Source organism: Pagrus pagrus (assembly GCF_965226575.1).
Source record: "Pagrus pagrus genome assembly, chromosome: 10".
NCBI classification, from domain to species: Eukaryota; Metazoa; Chordata; class Actinopteri; order Spariformes; family Sparidae; genus Pagrus; species Pagrus pagrus.
Window position 1 is genome coordinate 29,576,337 of NC_140194.1, and position 19,931 is coordinate 29,596,267.

At 39.9% G+C, this 19,931-nt stretch overlaps 1 protein-coding gene across 6 annotated transcripts in view; it reads left to right on the plus strand.

Annotated features, from left to right (window-relative positions):
• kiaa1549la (KIAA1549-like a) overlaps positions 1-19,931 on the plus strand; it is a 114,196-nt gene that overhangs the window by 25,814 nt on the left and 68,451 nt on the right. The window lies entirely within an intron of this gene.

Below are 19,931 nucleotides of genomic sequence, written 5' to 3' on the forward strand. Positions count from 1 at the left end.
TAAATTAATTCATTTTTGAGTTTAAATATATTAAAATCAACTAAAATACAAAACTAAAATGAAGCTAATCTATAAAATGAATAATGTATCACCCTCTTCATGATTTGCAAGTTTAATGAGAGGTTTGTATGTGCAGACATTCATCATTCCCAAAGGATAAATCCCAGTGACTTTTGGTGATCCTCTGACTTTTCTCTAGCTCCACCATCAATTTTACATTTGTGGTGTTGAGTGAAGTGTCTTAATAACTAGCAGATGGATCACCATAGGTACCCACCGATTGAGTACACAAATTCTTGCCCACTCAGAATGAAGACTAATGTGATCCATTAACTTCTCATCTGGTGCCATCATCAGGTCAAATTTTCAGTTAATTCAATATAATTTTGTCTAACAAAGTACTTGCAAAACTAATGACATTCCCATCAGCCTCAGCTAGACTTGTTTTAAAGGGTAACTCCACCAATTTTACACATTAAAGTGTATTTACAGGTTTTGCATAGTTGGGGAGTAGTATAAAGCCTTTTTGTTGCTTCAGAGGAAGCTGCATGTAATCTGATAAATTGCCTCCAGTGATGTCACTCAGTGGCTAAATTGCATTGAGAGTAATGTAGGTGTCAAGTTTTAAAAAGGAAGAAGAATTGTCCATAATGAGTCCAACAGTGTTGTAGGAGTGCAGTGCTAGACCAGGGGACTGCTTTTCAAAATGTATTTTATCAGATTACATGCAGCTTTCTCTGGAGCCACAAAAGGCTTGAAAGTACTTTTTTTCTCACATGCAGTAAAACTCCCCAAGACCTATAATGTGTAATCTTGGATTACCCTTTATGTGCTCTGCAGTAAATGATAGCATGTTAAACTAAGATGGTGACCATGGTAATCATTACAAGTACCAAAGCCGTATAGCACCTTTATAGCATATCATTTTGAGGATGTTAGCATACTGATGTAAGCAATTCGCTGAAGCAGCACTGTGCCTAAGCATAGTCTCACAGAGCTGCTGCTTTGGCTGTAGACCCTTTAAGGTGTTATACTGTAGGCCTATTTGGCATGGCAACTTAGAAAATTCCATAGTTGTGAGGAATTGTCTCTCACTCACAACACATGGTATTAATGCATGCACCAAGGTGCACCTGGTCATGAACAGGTGACATTTATTAAGTTGAAAAGAAAGGAATAATAAGTTTAACAACAGGCAAGAGAATTTGATGAATCTAAAGAGCAAGACTCATAGAAAGAACATTTGTTATTGAAAGGATGAAAAACAACAGGTGTGGTGATAGTGGTGGAGAAAGGTAACATCACACACCATAAAGACTTGTCTCGGACAAACTTCTCTTAAAAGTCTTCTCTGACCTCCTGCAGTTTATCTGCAGACTCATGTCCAGAGTGACGGTGCCATAATCTCCCTGCTCCATGGGCCATGCCAACATTTTAAAAAAGAGAATTGTTTTTGCTTCCTCTAAATGCTTTCAACACCATCCAGCCCCTCCCGCTGGGGGAATCTGCTCAGGACAGCGAGTGTTAAGGCCCCCATGGTGTCCAGGACTATAGACGATCACGCTGGCAGGCAGTGGTTCATGAGCCTCCACAGCTTGTGTGTATATGCCATGTGTGCCAGAGATGTCTCTAAAATCCAATGAATAGCAATAAGCATGGATGCTTGAATTTTTTTGGTTTTAATCTGTGTTGTTTGATATTTTGGGTTTATTGAGTTTTTTTTGAGTCTTTTAAGATATGAGAAAGGAAAAAGTACACAAAAACTGTGATAAATTTAAAACGAAAATCTCCACAGTCATTGCCAAGACTGCTCAGTCTCAGTGTGTAGAAAACAAATTCAGAATTCCTGCAAACTTTTATCTTAGTCTGCCTTTAGGATGGAGGCAGCTCTATATGTGTGAAACATTGATTTGAGCTTAACTAAATTTCTTCTAGTATAGCTGATAATAAAGCCTGAAATAGGAGTCAACCAATAGTGGTATTTTTACTTTTCTCAAAAGGTAGATTTTAAAAAAGGGACAGGACTAAATAAGCTTTCTGCTTCCTCCTGTTCCCTCTCGAACAGAATTTTTTGTTTGTCTGACATATCATTTTGATGGCTATTTGTTGTTGTTGTTGTTTGAGATAAAATAAGGAATAAAAAAAAAAGAATAAAAACTCTAAATAAATTAATATCTGAAAGTTGACAAGTCTCTACTCAAGCCACTTTCTGATTGTGGCACATAGATTTCATCAGCAACTGTCACAAAACTGTAGATGTTCAAACCCTCTGAACATTCTGAGCACTTGTAGATCTTTTAGTGCTTTTTCTGGCTTAGGAATTTTGATTTTTCCAAGGTCAGGAATGAGCTGTAAAGCTCAAATGTCAAGCTCCAGAACAAGTGAGCAAGTGGACTTTGAGTGGGGATTGTTTTATCGTTTCCAAGGTCAAGAATGAACTCACTATTAAAAAGAGATTGACAGGATTGTGGCATGTTTGTGGCTTGTTGCTGTTTACTGACATGCACATGTTGAAAAGTGGATTCAATGTGAGATGGCCGTTTTTTACATGCCTGCATGTGTACCTGGAAAATTAAAATTCGATCCGGGATGAATGTGGCTAAATTCAGAATATTTTCTTTGAAAACTTCCAATTTATAACATAACTAAGCCAAAAAAAAAAAAAGGCATCAGAGAAGAGTGTTTTAATAAGAGATCTGCCTTTGTTGCAATCCTCTGTTCAGTCTGTGCTGTCCTTGCATCAAATACTGCCCCCGCTGTTCATGTCCCTAAGTCCGTCTTGTGTAGGCATTGGATGCACACATCTAAGCTTCAAAGGGTGCAGGGTAAATGCATAGACAAAGCAAGTGTAACAGTACTCTATATGAAGGGTTTGGGGGGAAAAAAAATCAGAAACAGTAATTACATTGAAGCAAACGTAACAGTTTTCTGAACAAGCGTTGACTGTTACAATAATGTATAGGTACTATAGTGAGACATTAGCCAATGCTAAAATAAAACATGGTCTGGCAATAATACAAATGAAAGGTTTCATCAAGTCATGTGTGTAAACTGGCTAACATTAGCTAACATTAGCCACCATAAGCTACTGGTCATGGTCAAGTAAAACTCTAGCAGCAAAACCTCTGAGTGTGTTGAACTGAGCTGGAATGTGTTTAATACTGTATTAGTTGATTTCTCAGCTGGAAGACCAAGATCAAGTTATTTCTCTTTCCAATTTACATAGTCTTGGTTTTTTGGCTCAAGAAAATTGCCAGCTTATATGTAACAGGAAAGGTCACATTTAATTTCTTCATGATACTTGAATATACATAGTAAAACAGACTGTGTAGTGTGTATGGTCGATTGAATGTTTCCATCTGTGGTGTTATTAGTGCTGTTGGACCTGTGTATCAGATATCAACAACAAGACACAAAATGACTGAAAAGCTGCCAACGAACTGGGGAGGAATATGGATAATCATCTCCGACAGTAAATATCCTCCCTACTGTCAGTGACATGCTGGCTGTTCAGCATCGAGCTGAGTTTCAGGTGGTCACCTCCCTCCCACAGCAGCTACAACACTGGCCAGATGGGAGGTTGTTGAGCACAGCTCCAGCAGTAGCTTCAGCCAGCTGGAGTGTGTTGAGAAGTGTTTAGGAATGGATGCAGAATCTGTCGCCTCCTGCATCACAGCCCCAGCTCAGTCTGAGCTTGTCTCTACACAGCTACAGCTAATCTCCAACCCTGCTGGAGATCAGAGATGTTGCTTTCAAATATGTTTGAGTCAAGCTTCCACATTTTGATGTTTTTTTTTGGAAGTTGTTGTTCGTGGCTATCCATCGGTAGGCATCTTCATCTGCCGAGATTTGGCATGTGACTTTTGCCACACACTGCCCTTTCTGCATTGAATCTCTCTGAAAAAGGTTTTAACATAATCCAAACTGTTTTGAGAAGTATTTGAGACTTATAGCACAATTTTAAAAATACTTTAAACCTTACAATGTGTGTGTGACAGATGGAAAGACAGAGGAATAAGTGGAGATAGAGTGGTGTTTTGTGTACTTGACTACTTAAAACTGTGTATGAAGGCAGGGATAGAGTGTGTGTGCCCAGTATAAGTCTATTTTTGCCAATAAAAATGTGAGTCTGTCTGAGTGTTTGTGAGTGGCCAACTGTTCCTGTGCTGAAGTCTCCTTCTACGCCTCAGAATAAATATCTGCTGGCTTGTACAAGTTTATATGTGTGTGTGTGTGTGTTGGGTGTGCATGTGTCAGTTAAGGTCTGTGTGCTCATGTGCATGTGTGTGTGTACGTGCACATCAAAGCAGCCCAGGATGTCTCCCCAGTTTTGTTTATGCTAGACTGGCTGACCTACCAAGTGCCCCAGAGCTGTCACATGACTGTGTCAGCCAGTCACATGGGACCCTGCGACAGAGCAGCGCAGATGAGGCGCCATGCTGCCTTCTGCCTGCCTGTGTGTGCTTGTCTTAATTATTGCATGACTGGATACTGTTGTATTTCTTACTCGTGTGTGTGTGTGTGTGTGTGTCTGTGTCTGTGTAGCAATGTGCATTCTCCACTCACTGAACTTCTCAGATCAGGCTCTGTTGGTTCAAGTGTGTGTAGACGGTGTGTTTTCACAAAATCATCCAACTGAATCCTAAAGGTAAACTTCCTCCTAGAAATTCAGGTTGTTCACAGAAACCCTGGCTTCATTTTTGTGTACTGGTGCGGATCGTTTCTCATCATCCACAGGGTTGTGAATATGTTAATACAAAATCTAATTTAAAAATTGAAGGGTACAGCAGTCTGTCATAATTTGCTATTACTGACCATAAAATGACCTATCCTGTTGTGTGGAGTGGTGTAGCAGACTTTAGACCTATCTAATATCTGGACTCTCAGTCTGAGAAGGTTGTTGTTTCTCACAATTATACAAAAAATCTCTCATTTGTTGCATACTAAAAAACACAATTTGTTATAGTAATACATTTATATATATGTGTGTGTGTGTGTGTGTGTGTGTGTGTGTGTGTGTGTGTAATTAAAAACAATAAGCTCATCATGCATGCTCAGAATGTTTTTCTCTGGTATTTGACGTATCGTTAATGTAGACTTTATTGCCACCTACTTGCCAGACATTTGAGGATGTGTTTTGCGATGCGTTTCAGCACTTGGAATAATTTTTGGATTCTCATTTGTACAGACAGCTTTCTAAAACAAGGGTTGTGTGGAGAGATTTTTTGTTTTTTTAAATATGTGTGGACAGTGACAATGTGCACTAAGTGATAGCACCTTCTAGAGCTGTGCGATATTACGATATATATCGTAGTGTGATATAAAAATGTCTACCGTAGGATATAACCCTCTGTTGTTTATATCGTAATTTCAACGTGTAGGCTACTTGTTTAGCACTGTTGCTACTCTAACGTTAACGTACTGTACACTACGGCTGTGATTTAATACGCCGTGTAAAGCACAACTCAACGTCGGAAGGACCGTTGGGTATCCTAATTTTAAGTTCAAAACAAGTTCATTGTATGAAGGCGAATGTAACTGCAGCAACTCTACTGCTTTGTGGTAGCATTTTTACATCACCCGCAAGGACTCGTTTACGGCACTGGTCGCTCGGGAGTAAACAGAGGCAAAGCAGCATGGCGGAGACGGAGGAGAGCACAATGGAAGACGAAAATAACGTTACTAGTAACGTTACATCAGACGCGGATACAGAAGCAGAACCCCAAGAAGATTTGGTGCGGGATATATATCGTTATCGGGATATAAAATTAGCTATATCAAGATATAAAATTTCGTCCAGCACTAGCACCTTCACAGGAAACTAAAATCAATTTTATAATTCGATTTTAAAGCGAGACAATGAACTGTTTGAAAGAAAAACACCTTCCTCCTCCTTTAAAAATGGAAAATTTAATTCAATAGAAATTAAACAAGCTCTTGCTTAACTCTACACTACAGGCTTTTGCTGATCTGGTTTGACCGCTCCTGGTCAAATGGTGAACTGTTTTTAAATTCTGTTCTCGCCAAATTTGGTGAGATATTGCTATGTAACTGAGATTACTGGGTTGCACTGACCTCTACTTTTGCTACTGCTGCACTATGTTTTATCATGTCAGAAATAGGCACATATTTGTTCTTTCCTGCTTGTGGTCCTGTCTGCTTGTTCTATGTAAGATCGGCAAATGAAGTTTTTAAAGCTACTGAGTCACCACTGCAAATTGTAGACAGTCTTGCTTCAGTGTACAGCAATTTGATTTACATTTTTATGAAACAAGATTTCAACATTTTCTCAGATACAAACTTATATCTTTGAAATAGTTGTTCTGACAAAATAAGTGTGATTTGTGGTAATCACTGTTGAAATAAGTGTTTACTGCAGGAAATAAATGTGACATCAGCCAGATGGAGACTGTTAATTAATCTATGACCTCTATTAGCCTTCAATAAAAGCATGAATAGCAACAAGTGCGTAGCGCATATTAGGCTGTTGTTCCCTCTGAGTTGCCTGTCAGACAGCAGCCTCCTACACAGCTGATGATTGCTGGACATTTCTCCTGCAATGAGCCAAGCACTGGTGATCAAAACATGACACCATGACGGTTGGTCCCCACAGCTAGGCAACTAGCACACTGAGAAACTACAGGTTTCTTAGCAATATCAGCCAGACAGCAGGAAGACATGTTAAAGCTTCCCCGGGAGCCAGGCAAAAACAGGCAGCAGCCAGGCAGCCTAAAAAAAAATGCCAGACACTGCCAGATGCCTGATAAGAAGCAAAGCAGTCTGCCAGGCAGTTAGATACCAACCAGGCAATAATAGATATCCCAATGGACTGCCATGTATTAGTTTGCTTCCTGTTAGGCACCGGGCAGTTTCCAGCAGCCTACAAGGCGGTATTCTTATTACATTGCTGCCAACTTTCTGACATCCCTGGAAAGCAGTGAAATAATAATCTGCCACTAGCTGTTTGATACCTGTGGTTATTTTTGACCTCCAACACTGCTGTTCTCCTTTAAAGGTGCAATGTGAAATGATGTTGATGTATATAAACTTACACAACGATGATGTCTAAACATTAAAAAAATGAACTCACATTATCAACAGCATGTAAAGAAATAATAGTGTTGACCATCTGTCAAAGATGTCTGTGTACTGTGTTGCAGAGATGAGTGACTGAAGCTAGTATGCTAACTAGCTAACCTGGCCCGTCCTGTCTTGTTAAACCGCTTTGTACCTTAAGAGATGACAGTCCAATAGTCCCCGTGGTTTCAGCTGGGTGTGGGCTGGCTAGTTTGCTACTTAGTCTAATTAGTAAACAAAATAAACTCAATATAAATAGAATGACAAGGAAGGATACAGTATATTCTTACACCCATTTCCTTCCTAAACACGAACAAACAATTATACACCCTCTGAGTTCAAGTTGCTATATTCAAAATACACAGAAATTACATATAACTGACCAAAACGGTCTTGGTTTGTGTTTCACCACTGGTTTGGTTGAACAAATCATCAATTTACCGAGTAAGATGTGAAAATATTCTCACTGACTGCCTTATCTTCTTGTCTCTGAAGATGTAGTCCTGGTCAGAGCCTGTATAAATTACCTGTCTGTCATGGAGGCTGTGTCTGGTTCCCGTCTTGTGTCCAGCCATATTTAAGTATTTAGTATATTTGAGTCTAGTGTTGATGGAAGTGGACCGCAGCCCCATCAATCTGCACAGAGCAGATTGAGCCAGACAGGAAGTCAGATTGTGGAACGGCATTATACTATCCTGTCAATTTTCAAATAAAACACCTGGTCATTGATCGGCCCTGCAGTCTAGATCAAGGAATTCACCACAGCAACATACAGTTTGTATAGAGAGCGAGTCTGATCTGTATCATTTACCCAAACCAAATATTCACTTTCACTCACTGCCTGGTCATTTCTTTTTAACTAATATGTTGTGTTTTTCATTTTAAGTGCTTAGTGTTTAACCCAAGGTCAGATGGATTGCCCCAAAACATTTGTTAACACAGGTCATTAAAAAAAAAGGTCAGTACTGTACATACCACAGCTGAATCCAAATTGCCATGAAATTACACAATGTTGTCCGTTTGTTGTGTTTGGTTGTATTGTTGATTATCTTTACCATAACACAGCATTTTGTCCAGTCAAGAATCAGCCTGAAAGCTAACATGTCAGGGCAGAAAAATAATGAAATCTAATCTCACTAATAATGTTTAAACATTTCTCAGGGGCAGTAAAACAAATCCATGTGTGGAAAAGTAGTGTGTGATGATGGCTTGCTGTGTAGAGGATAGAGGGTTGGGTATTTTGATGTAGGTCACTCAGTAGGGGGGCAAAGCTACTGAGCCCACATCAAACAGACGACCATACAGCCTGAAGTCTTAATATAATCTCCAGTTAACTCCTATCAGTTTAGTTTACATCACCACTGATCCTGTCTAATAATATATGTCCTCTATAGCTATAATGCTGCATTTTGATTTCGTCTGTTTTCTTTCTGTAGTGTTCAGTGATCATGCAGCCAACTAATCCTCATAATTCCCCAGTCATAATAATTTTATTATGACAGAATAATAAGCAATTTATGGGTCAATTTATCATTTGTCTTTGAAATGTTGCCACAGTCTGTTAAGCCCTCGCATGCGTTTTCATCCTGCCATTAAAAATGATGTGTAATGCTGCCTCTTATCATAAGCTGTGTGAATGCAGGGCACTGAGGCGACTACAGGTTGGTCTGATCGGATTTCTGAAAAAATGCTGAGGGTGATTGTCATCTTGTGGTTTATTCTGACTTGAAGCCAAAAAGAATATCTTTGCAGTTTCCTTTACTTTATCAGCACATATTTTCGGTCCATAAATCCATGACAGTGTAATTTTCTCCCTAGTTTTTAAATGACATGAATTCATTTTGTGCTCTGCTCGCTTGCAAAGACAAAAGTTGTTGCGTGAAATTGATATTGTTTTGATAATATCATGGCACCTTGTCGTTACAGCTGTATTTCGAGGCGATACACGACACACAGGACAGACGTCACTCTGTTTCCTTCTTTATCTATGGTAATGGTTACCCTGGTGACAGCATCCCTGCGGTTGCTGTAGAGACCCAGCAGCAGAAGCAGCCCTGCTGTCAAGCTGAACGAGGCTGTTGATTTACTGTTACCGCAAATAGGTTCAGGCTCTGCACTGACTCTTTTCATCTAATGATAGGCGGGGCATTTTAATGGCATTTGTTGTTATGATGTAATAGGTTGACATCTTTTATTGAAAGCAACTTGTGACAGTTAGTCTTTTTAACAGGACCCAAAAGCAGCCAATCAGAGTGGGAGAAGGTCTAAGGGAATTTATTGACAAACTCAGTGGAAGGGCCGGCAATAATTAGTTGGCTCAGGCTGAGTTGAATAGCGGCTCCGTAGATTCACTCAGGAGATGAGGCTCAGGTGAGCATTGAGTAGTGTAGGAGCTGGCAGGGTGGAGATGTAGCGGAGGAGTCTGTGTGTGAAGGAGAGGAGGTGCTGGTGGCTAGGCTCAAAGAGATCCAGGGTGATTCGAGGCTGTTGGCAGAGGTGCGTGAGGCTGGTGGCTTGAGGCTGGTGCTTGTGGTTAAGGCCGAGGATAAACAAAAGTTAATTCGGTCACAAAATACAAGCGGGCAAAAAGACTAAGGCTGGGCTCGAAATAATTCATCTACCATGATGAGTACAATCTGGCAGCGAGTGAGAAGTAGACCAGAGCCGTTTCTCAATATGCGTTCTTCTCTGTACTTCTGTTCTTGTGGACTTGAGAAACGTCATCAGCGCCGGACCAAGTACTGTTCCAATTCAAAGTTCGCATCTGGCCAAGTACGGTCGAATACCCCGGATGTGTTCTTGCCCCACCCGTTTCATCGAGGATGCATCGGTGGAGACTTGTGTGGACTTTGGGAAGTTACGTATCCCAGAATGCATTTCGTGATAGCTGTGGCCGAGAAGCGGAGCGGACCGTCCTCCCGTTCTCCCGTCCTCCCGTCCCCTGGGAGTTCACAAGTTCGAACTTGGCGTACTGGGTATTGAGAAACGGCACAGGGTTTTTAAGCAAGAGATAATGATGAGATGCACTGCAGGTGTGTGAGGCAGGAGCTCAAGACCTCTAGGGGAAACCACACCCAGCCTCGGAACGCACCCCTGAAACACACACAGGAAAACAAACACCAAGCACGGAAAAAACCCACACAGCACGACTCAGGTAATGCATCCAGGTACAGACTGGAAATCTCAGATGATTAGAACATTATAATTATACATTATACTTTTTTTCCCTAACTCTTTGATTTGGAAGACATTGGGCTATTAAAGCCTTGCTATGCTGAAAGTGTCCTGGAGTAGAAACTGGACATGTTTGGTTCAAAAAGCTCTCTCTGTTTGTTCACTATAATACATGTCTGAAACTGAAAAAGGGGCAATAATTTTCAGTCCTCCTAGCAATATCCAGTAGGTACAAACTGCATGACACAGAGCTTGACACAGCAATTCTTTCATGTTAGGGCCAGAATTGACCCAAGCACCCAGAATGTTCGACTTAAACAGCTGTGAAAAATGACATTTCAGCTTGACATTTTGTGACTTTTTGTGCTTTCCCATCCCCATACCAGTCCAAAGAACACACACACACACACACACACACACACACACACACACACACACACACACAGAAGTAGAAATTTACTCAGCCCCATGTAAAGGGACAATATTCTGTAATGCTGCAGGATTTAATTATTTTTAAATCATTTTTAAACTGTTGCAGTATTATATCATAAACATTTCTTCCATGCAAATTAACTCATACCAAAGTAGGACATTCTAACATTAATCGTATATTGCATCAGGTTAAGCTTGGTACAATGGAAATGTAAAAAAATGTATCATAAATGGAAAAATCAATTCTAATCAATACCATGATGTAAACCCAGAACCTTAAGCAGGAAAAATAAACAAATTCATGAAAACTATAAATTTCAAACAAAAAAAAAAAGACCAAAACCTTGATGGCATGATGCAGTTGAGCTGCTAATGTAACTGTACTTGTTTTGATAGCTCTAACAAACAGAAACGGGTCAACAGTACATAAACTGAAGAACTGTAGGCCTGATGGTTCAGCTAGAAATTCCTAACAGAAGCTAATAGTAATTGACAGGTGAAGCAGCGTTGCTGTAGTGTTACTCATGAAACAAACAAATGGGCATCAGACTGAGTTTATCATCATTAGCTACATGTTGTGACAATGGATCTTCACTGAGAGGTTAGTGCACATAAATTGAAATAATTGGCACCATACAGTGTTTGACTTACATTTACATTCCACTGAGCTCAATTTGACATCATATTATAGTATTACATCAGTTGTTAATATTAAGTCAGCTGCCAAGTCAAGGCAAAGCAGCTCCTATCTGATGTCCCAGGAGAAATAACATCAAGTCAGGTTTAGAATAATTGGTAATAATTAGTAAGTCTTTGTTTAAAGCCAAGGTTAAGTCCTCCTCATAACAATTAAGTTTATGAATGTTTCTGGTTTATGCTTTATTATTGAATAGATTAGACGAGTAGAACGCACTAACAACTTTCTCTCATTAAATATGAAAAGATTAGGAGAATATTACAGAAATATACTATTTAAATTAGGTGTGCACCGATACCATTTTTTTTAAAATCCAGTACAGGTATCTCCATTTGTGTACTTGCCGATACCGAGTACCGATACCAATATTTCTACCACAAAAATAACTATTAGGTTACAGATGCACTGAATTGGAAGATAGGATTTATTTTCTTCTCTGCTTGTTACAACAAATGATAATAAACTAAATAAAAATGAATATAAATAATCATCATTTCCTGTGTCAACAAAAGGCCTCCACATTGGCACTGTCTTCACATTTGACAAAATGAAACAAAATATCAATGAAATTTGACAAATTAAACAATGAAACTTATTACACAGTTAACACACACACACACACACACACACACACCTGGGATTGAGTAGCGTTGTGATGCTGTAGAGTGGGTTTTCCTCCACATCAGAAAATTGCTTCCTAAGGTTTCCTTCATGGTTTTGACCTCATGGTCCTTATCAGTCTCCTTTGTAGAAATCTGTGCAGCACAGTGACGGCTGGATTGACGTCTGCGGCCATGGCATCTGAAGAGTTAACTTCTCATGTTAACTCCTCGAACAGACCCAAAACAGTTAGTGTCTTCTCCAGCAGTGTCCACTGGTGAGCCGTGAGAGTATCAGGGAGCCCATATTTGTTAGCGAACTCTGTATACTGAGCTTTATGATGCATCTTCAGATGTTTTATCAAATTACTGGTATTAAAAGACGTATTTTCCTTTCCTCCCCTCGACACCTTAGCAGCACATAGCTTGTAGTCTGCCTTACTTCTGTCGTCGTCCCTTATCTGGAAATAGGTCCACACTGTTGACATGATGCTTGCTTTCCTATGTCGTCAGTTCAACTTTCTCCTAACCCACGCTGATTCCGGTTCGCTCGACATCTCCCCCTAGACACTGACAAGCTGCCCTCTGATCGCGGTCTTCAGTTTCATGCAATGTAAGGCCTAATGCAATAAAGTGGTTTCGGTGAATTTTTGCGAATACAAGTATATGAGCGCAGTATCGGCCCGATGACAGTATCGGTATCGGTGCATCCCTAATTTAAATCTTTAAATTGATATTTAAATCCAAATATCTTTCAAAAATATTTGTGAGATAAAATTAATTCTTCCCTTTTTGTTTTCTATATTACGTATCTGAGCTACAGATTTCCTCCTTCTCTTCCTCCTGTTTCTCCTGTGTTTTCAAAAGCCCACACTATAGGGCCTCGATTATTTTAGATGAATACACCTGTACGCACTGTACCTGCTGAAAGACAGTAGTTTTTTCTGCATGACCATGTCTGGTGACAGTGTACAGGTATTTACAGAATCTCTCTGTGTGTGTGTGTGTGTGTTTCTGTATGTGTGTGTGTCCTTTTCAAATGCTGAAACAGAATCAGAAATACTTTATTGATCTCTGAAGAGGAAACTGGATACATTACTGATGCTTATGATGCAACTTAGACTCACACAACTGTGTGTGAATTGGCTACGTTGGCTGACGAGGTGTGGCAGAGGACACACCCTGGCTTTGCTTTGAGGAAAAAGTGGAAAAAAAAGAAATAATGAGAGAGAAATTTATGAGTGTAATCTTCAAATGACCTACTTTCTGATTTTATATAACTTATTTCACCTAAAAATGTACTTCCCTTTTATATTCACTGTCATAATGTTCTGTTGCATTCAGTTCACACATTTCGTAGCTGTTGTCGTCAGGCAGTTTTTCTCACACTTTGGCAATTCTTTTGAGCATTACTGAGAGAAGATGGCACACTTCCCCTTAACTCTTCTCACTATCAACTGCTCAGAGAATCAAAACTTCTCTACATGCAGCGGGAGAAATTAGTTGAAACACAATGTTTTTGATACCTGGGTATCATAATAATGATGATAGATGTCACACGTCGCCTTGCCATGATATCGTGCCATCCATCCATCCTGACACAAATTCTTGTGCTCCATCTCACACAAACAGATGGACAATCTGGATCACTTTGGTGTTGTCAGTTCCTGTCAAAGCAGCAGCCCTGGTCACTCTAATTTGTTGGCAAATATGAAAACCCACAATGCCTGACTAAAGAAAAAAAAATTAACATGAAAAATATCTGGTCATTTTTTCAGTATTGACATTACATTGATCCTCCTTCCATTGTCATCCATTGATGTGTTTACCTGGCCATCCATCTGTTTGACAATCCATCTAAATTGTTCCCTGTTTTCGCCTCCACACAGACAGATGGATGCCTTGAATAGTTCCAGGAAATGGTTACATGTCCATCCTGTTGGATGGCCTCACTCTGTTGGACAAGGCCTACTGGCTTAGGACCATCATTACTCCCACTGAGTCTCGTACTACATCGAGTATATCTGCGCTTTGACTGGCTACCAGCACTCCCACTCTAACCACAAAGGCTTGAGGGAAAATCAATCAGTCATTTAAACACATTGGCACTGAAAAAAAGAATCCTGTTTTCTCATCCTCATACGAATCACTCTTCTCATCAGGGACCTTACACACGTGGTTGGGACGTATGCCCGCTATTTTTCTTGCCTTTTAGAAATGAACTCAACTCAAAACCCACAACTACTGAACTTCAACACATTGGCAAGTATTTTATGTAAAAAAATATACTTGCCTATCTATTTGTTAGGAAATATTGTCAATGAGTCAAATGACTGTAAGACAAAATTATTATTTGTAGAGCTGGGCTCACTCAGAGATAATAACTGATGTGCCATTATATGCATATTTTAGTCCCCATAACAGCCTAGCGATGATTATAGTTGGGCTAAGCTATACTAAACTAAACTAAATATTTGTCTAAGGAATGTGTTTACCAAACCAATGTTAAACATAGAGTGAATATCAGACTTGGACATGTTTAAAACACAAGTCCAATAGGATGCCAATGTCGCTCAGTGTCAGCCGGAGATTTAAGTAAGTAAAGTTGTTCGAGTCAACAGTATTAAGAGTCTGCAGTCATGCTAGGAGCTCTGTGAGGCTGTACTTTGGGCAAAATACAAATGGGTCATCATGCAAACATGTTTGCAATGACAATGCTATTACATGGTATGACAGGTATTACATGACCATGGCATTAGTATAGCTTGTTAACGTTCAGTAGTAAGCACAAAGTAATGTAACTAGTTTTTCCGGTATTTGGTCATACTGTATATCAAAGTCCAATATTTCTGTTTGGACCAACTGACCAAAATTGCCATCCATAGAGCTATCATGCTAGTGTGGTCAAATATCTTACAAATAACATTTTGTTTTGGGTGAAGTCACATTTATTCCGACAGAAAATGACAAATTTAACTGTGAGAGAGACTTGAATTTATCCTACACAGCAGTATGAAGCACTGGACAGGTTACAAAAGACGAGTGTGCTGTGTACAATTTACCACTGTTACTCATATGATACATTCAAATGTAAGTATAAAAACACTTGGTTAGTCCTTGTTGTCATTTGGGGCTGCAAACTCATAAAGTTTTCTGGTGTTTCTTTGAGATAAGATATGCAACTTCTGCTACCTAAGTGCAAGTTGGTTGTAACTGTTAACCTGATTTCTGAAAGTTTGACAGACTCTCACTGCCACTAAATCTTGGAATATAATGGCAACAATCTGTACAGACATTATTCTGTGTTCACGGTAACATACAGGGTGTGAGTGGAGATTGTGAAGGCATTGTTTTTCTGCCCAGCTTTCAGCACATTGTGTTCTTTTGTTTCATCACTTTCAGAGGCTGCACGATTTTCTGCCAGTGACTGTAACTCACACCACTATTTTGCTTTGACTAATGAGGTGAATCTACATCGTCTTCATTATTGTGTTTCATGAGACTCTGTACTGCAGCCCAGTCATATAAATTAGACAAGACAGTCTGGTGTGGTTCTGTAGAAAAATTGCGCCCAGAACAGCTCTAAGATGGAGATTAAGATGTATTATTTTTCATCTGTCCTGTTTAATTATAACTATAATGAAAACTTGCCACCACTTGGCTTGTTGGCAGATTCAGCTAACCAGACTCCCCCCCCTCATTTTTCCCTCTGAGCTTCATAAAACTGAGAACCAGCTGGCTCAGTACCATTTGCCCACTTCCTAACCACCTGTCCTGCTCACAACATGGATCATCTCTGCTTGGCCCTCAGCTCCAAGTAAACTACACAGCACTGTGGAGGGCAAAGCCATGGCCATAGACTGTAGGCATCTAGCATTATGCTATTGCTGGCACCTGGGAACAGCTAATCTGAATGGTCAGAAAGCTTGTAGTGACCTGGCAAGGCTTTACAGGGTTGTGTTGGCATCTACAGAAATTCAGTGGTGACACAAAGCCAACTGGCAATGCACTATGGTCAATAAATAACATGACACTAGTCTAAAGCCTTGTAAATGGCCAGTAGTGCTTTGTACACCATTTCCATGTGATGATTTTCATAATCTGCTGTAAGCTGAATGTTCTCACACAGAAATAGGCAAATAAATGCCCTGTGTGTTTTGTCCAAATAGATAAAGCAGGTCAGTCCTGCTCTGATCCACATTTATCCATCTTTAATCCACACTTTCTGTTCTACCAACCATCCACCATCCATCCTGTCCATATTTGTTCTCAGTGGAGGTTCTTCTATCCTAGCGTTTTGACAGAGGTCTGATAGTAGAGTCACATATGTTGCTCTCAGCCAGAGCAGGTGGCTAGCTGTTAGAGGAGAAAACACTCAAAACACTGCTAACAGTTATGCATATGGTACAGTCCTTCTATCCATCCCACCATCCATCAATCCATTCAGTAATCCCTTCGTCTATCCATTCATCCTTCCATCACTCCGCTCAAACAAATTGACAATATGTTCTATTATCAACCAATTTCTATTGTAGTAATGGTATGCTATGGTATTATTTTGGTAGGGCATGGATTGGTGCTGGAACAATTTTTAAGAAGAAACTTAACACACTTAACTTAAACACTAAAGGTGAGAATCACTGGTACATTGTCACTTAGGACATAAAAACACATCCAAGAAAAAAAGAAAAGAAACATTTGAATGAATATGTAGTGTAAATATATACCCAAGTCAGAGCAGGCAAGACCTTCATTTAAAGTGTAACTCTCGCCAAAATGCAACCTAGGCTTTTTTTGTGAATGTACCTGAGTCAAACCTTCGTGTAAAAGCATAATTACGAAGAAAAAGCCACTTTTAAGATTTACCGTAGTTTCGTTTTCGGGTCAAAATCATTTTCAATTGCATGCTAGGGGCACAGAGTACACAGAGTTTACTAAAAAGAAGGTTTTTGAACAACTCACCTTATCAGTAGCAGTAGCCGTCCTGCCAGTCGAGAAGAGTCGATCCCTGAGTGTGGCGTAACATAGAGGAGAAAGCGCCATGTTACGCCACACTCGGGGATCGACGCATCTCAACTGGCAGGACGGTGGCGAGCGGAGCAAGCTACTGCTAACGAGAGTTGTTCAAAAACCTTGTTTTTAGTAAAGTCTGTGTACACAAACAATGTTCTCAATGCTCGTGTTCATGTGTAGAGACCCTGGTGATACTACGAGCAAAGTTTCATGTTGTGTCGAGTCTTCTTAGTGTTTTAAAAATAACGATTTTGATGCTACCATACAATTGCCCCTAGCACGCAATTGAAAACGAAACTACGGTAAATCTTAAAAGTGGCTTTTTCATCGTAATTATGCTTTTACACGTAGGTTTGACTTGGGTATGTTCACAAAAAAAGCCTAGGTTGCATTTTGGCGAGAGTTACACTTAAAAAAGTGCAATTTCCTTTGCCACATTGACATGTTACCACCATTTAGTTGTCACAAACGTACCTACAGATTCCCTTTTCAAACATTCAGCAGCCACAGAACAGCATTAGCATTTATTCATTTGGAGTCATGTTTCTGTCTACCTGACAAGTGTTTGGTGCTGGGCAGGTAGTGAACAATTTGCTGATCAGAACTTTCTTGCTAAAACAGATTCCTGAAAAGAGCGGTATCTGTGGGCCAGAAAAACAGTGGGCCTTCCATAGCTGAGGGGAATCACAGAATTGGTTGATAATTCTCATTACACATAGTCCTCCAATGCATCATTCAAATATTGATTAATGTAGCTTTAATATCCAATTGATGATAAATAACAGAGTTGGTATTGTTTGGTAATTACTATGTACACTAATTTCAGTGCAGCTTTAATTGAGGGCTTTTGAAGTTAGACTGTACATATCTTGTTGACTGTGTAAGCAGACTTTATCTGGCTGAGAGGTCCAAACTATGTCAGGAAGATACTGCTGCAGGATATCAAACAGGTTGTCTTTAACTGCAGCAATCTTTGCATATATATATATATATATATATATGTGTGTAAATATATGTATGTATTTTCAGCTAATTTTAACAATCATGTTCCTGTACTCTCCCTGCAGTGTACAAGTAATTACCCCTGCCTTTTCTAGCTTTGCCGTTCTCTACTCTCTCAAACTGCAGGGTTTCCGCCAGTGGATTGCAAGACTGGTGGCCCACCAGGCCTAATTTGACACCCTGCAGTGCCTAAGTATCGGGGACTTTTTTGTTATCTTTTTTAAGGATGCTTTTTAAACTGAAATGTGTGGAATAAGTAGCAAACCCCTTTAAGGAATAACGTAGCATAGGTTGTTGGTGAATAAATGCTACAGCCAATTTCCAGTGTCATGTTTGCCCACTGCTGATTAAAATGAAGGGTGTTGTACTGTTTGTATATATAGTTAGCAACAACTTCAACCCAGGCTCACCTAAAGTGTACATGCTGTTCTCATTTGAGCGACAAGCTGCTTCCCTGACCAAGACACTGGGCCACTGGGCCTAAATTGACCAAAGGAGCACTGCTGACACAAACCTAGATGGTGGATAAGATGAAATATAAACTGTCAATAAATGAATTACCTCTTTTAATGACATATATGATATGACATCCTATAACAAGGGACAGATTGCTCAGTGGTGGTAGTTAATAGCAGGGTAGTTTAAATGCTTTATAGCAGGTGTCCAGAGGATATCCAGCAGCTAAGCCTCGAGCTGGTTCTATAAAGCCTCTCTTGCTCACAACCACTGTCTTTTAATTAACCGATCCTCCACAGAGACATTGTGAGCGTGGGAAGTGTGCGACACACATGCACGCTGAACACATTTGCAGGATGAAATGAGTGTGCGCTTGAGCAAAAAGAAAAAAACAAAAACAACTCTGCCTTGGACTCACTTCCCTCTTATGATATTTACGTCAAGTACAGGATAAACTCAACATCAGCATGGAGCAACGCCAAAACCAAACCTTTCTACTTCAGAACAAATGAGCAGATGGAACAAACTGTGCCACCCAGTGAGGCAGCCAGAGAGCCAGTCAGACGGTCAGCCTTGTTATTTCTCATCATTCAGTCCCACTAAAGCAAGGTGCCTTTGAGACTGAATGTATTAGGCAGGATAATCGCCTAAGTCTGCCAAACCTTCAGGCTTTGTTGAGCTACAGAGAAGATGAAGACAGTTCACAGAATGGAGATAAAGACCGAGGCTAAATGCTTTGACTGGATGCTATCTTTGCTACTTCATTTCCATAATCTGAGTCATTTGGTGTCAAATTTAAAAAAATGAAAAATGACTTCACAATACTGTCATTACATACATATAACTCACACAGAACTTTGCGTAGGAGCCATATTTCTGTGTCATCAGTACTGGTCTGAGTTATTAGCTGAGCTGGAGCCTGAGTGATTGTGTATGTTCTAGGAATAATAAATCCACAGGCTAGCATGGCTAACCCAACAGATCAGATTAGTATCTGTGAAATTACAGCTCTGATTAGGGTGTATGTGAGTGTGTGTGTGTCCTAATTTATGCTGTCTGGAACATCTAAATTAATTCCCTATGCTTTATCCTCTAAAAACACAAGTGACCTACTTTAGACATTATTACTATTGTACCACAATCCCTTTGGATACGTGTGTGAGACAGAGGGGAGAAAGAAGAAGAATATGCATATGTGTGTGTATTTGCCCGAGAGTAAAAGTGAAGTGCGTATGCTCTCATTCTCAATGTGTGTGAGTGCAAGCAGGGCAGTTTTAAATCACCCGGCAGCTGGACAGTTGTCGTGGCATTATGAGGACTAATGATTCGAGAAATTCAGCTGTGTGTGTGTGTGTGTGTGTGTGTGTGTGTGTGTGTGTGCACGGTGTGTGTGAGTGCGAGTGCATGTGTTTGTGTGTATGGAGGCTCATATTCGATGAATTGCACAAAGAAAAGAAACTAAAGTCATTGTCCAGCCTGTG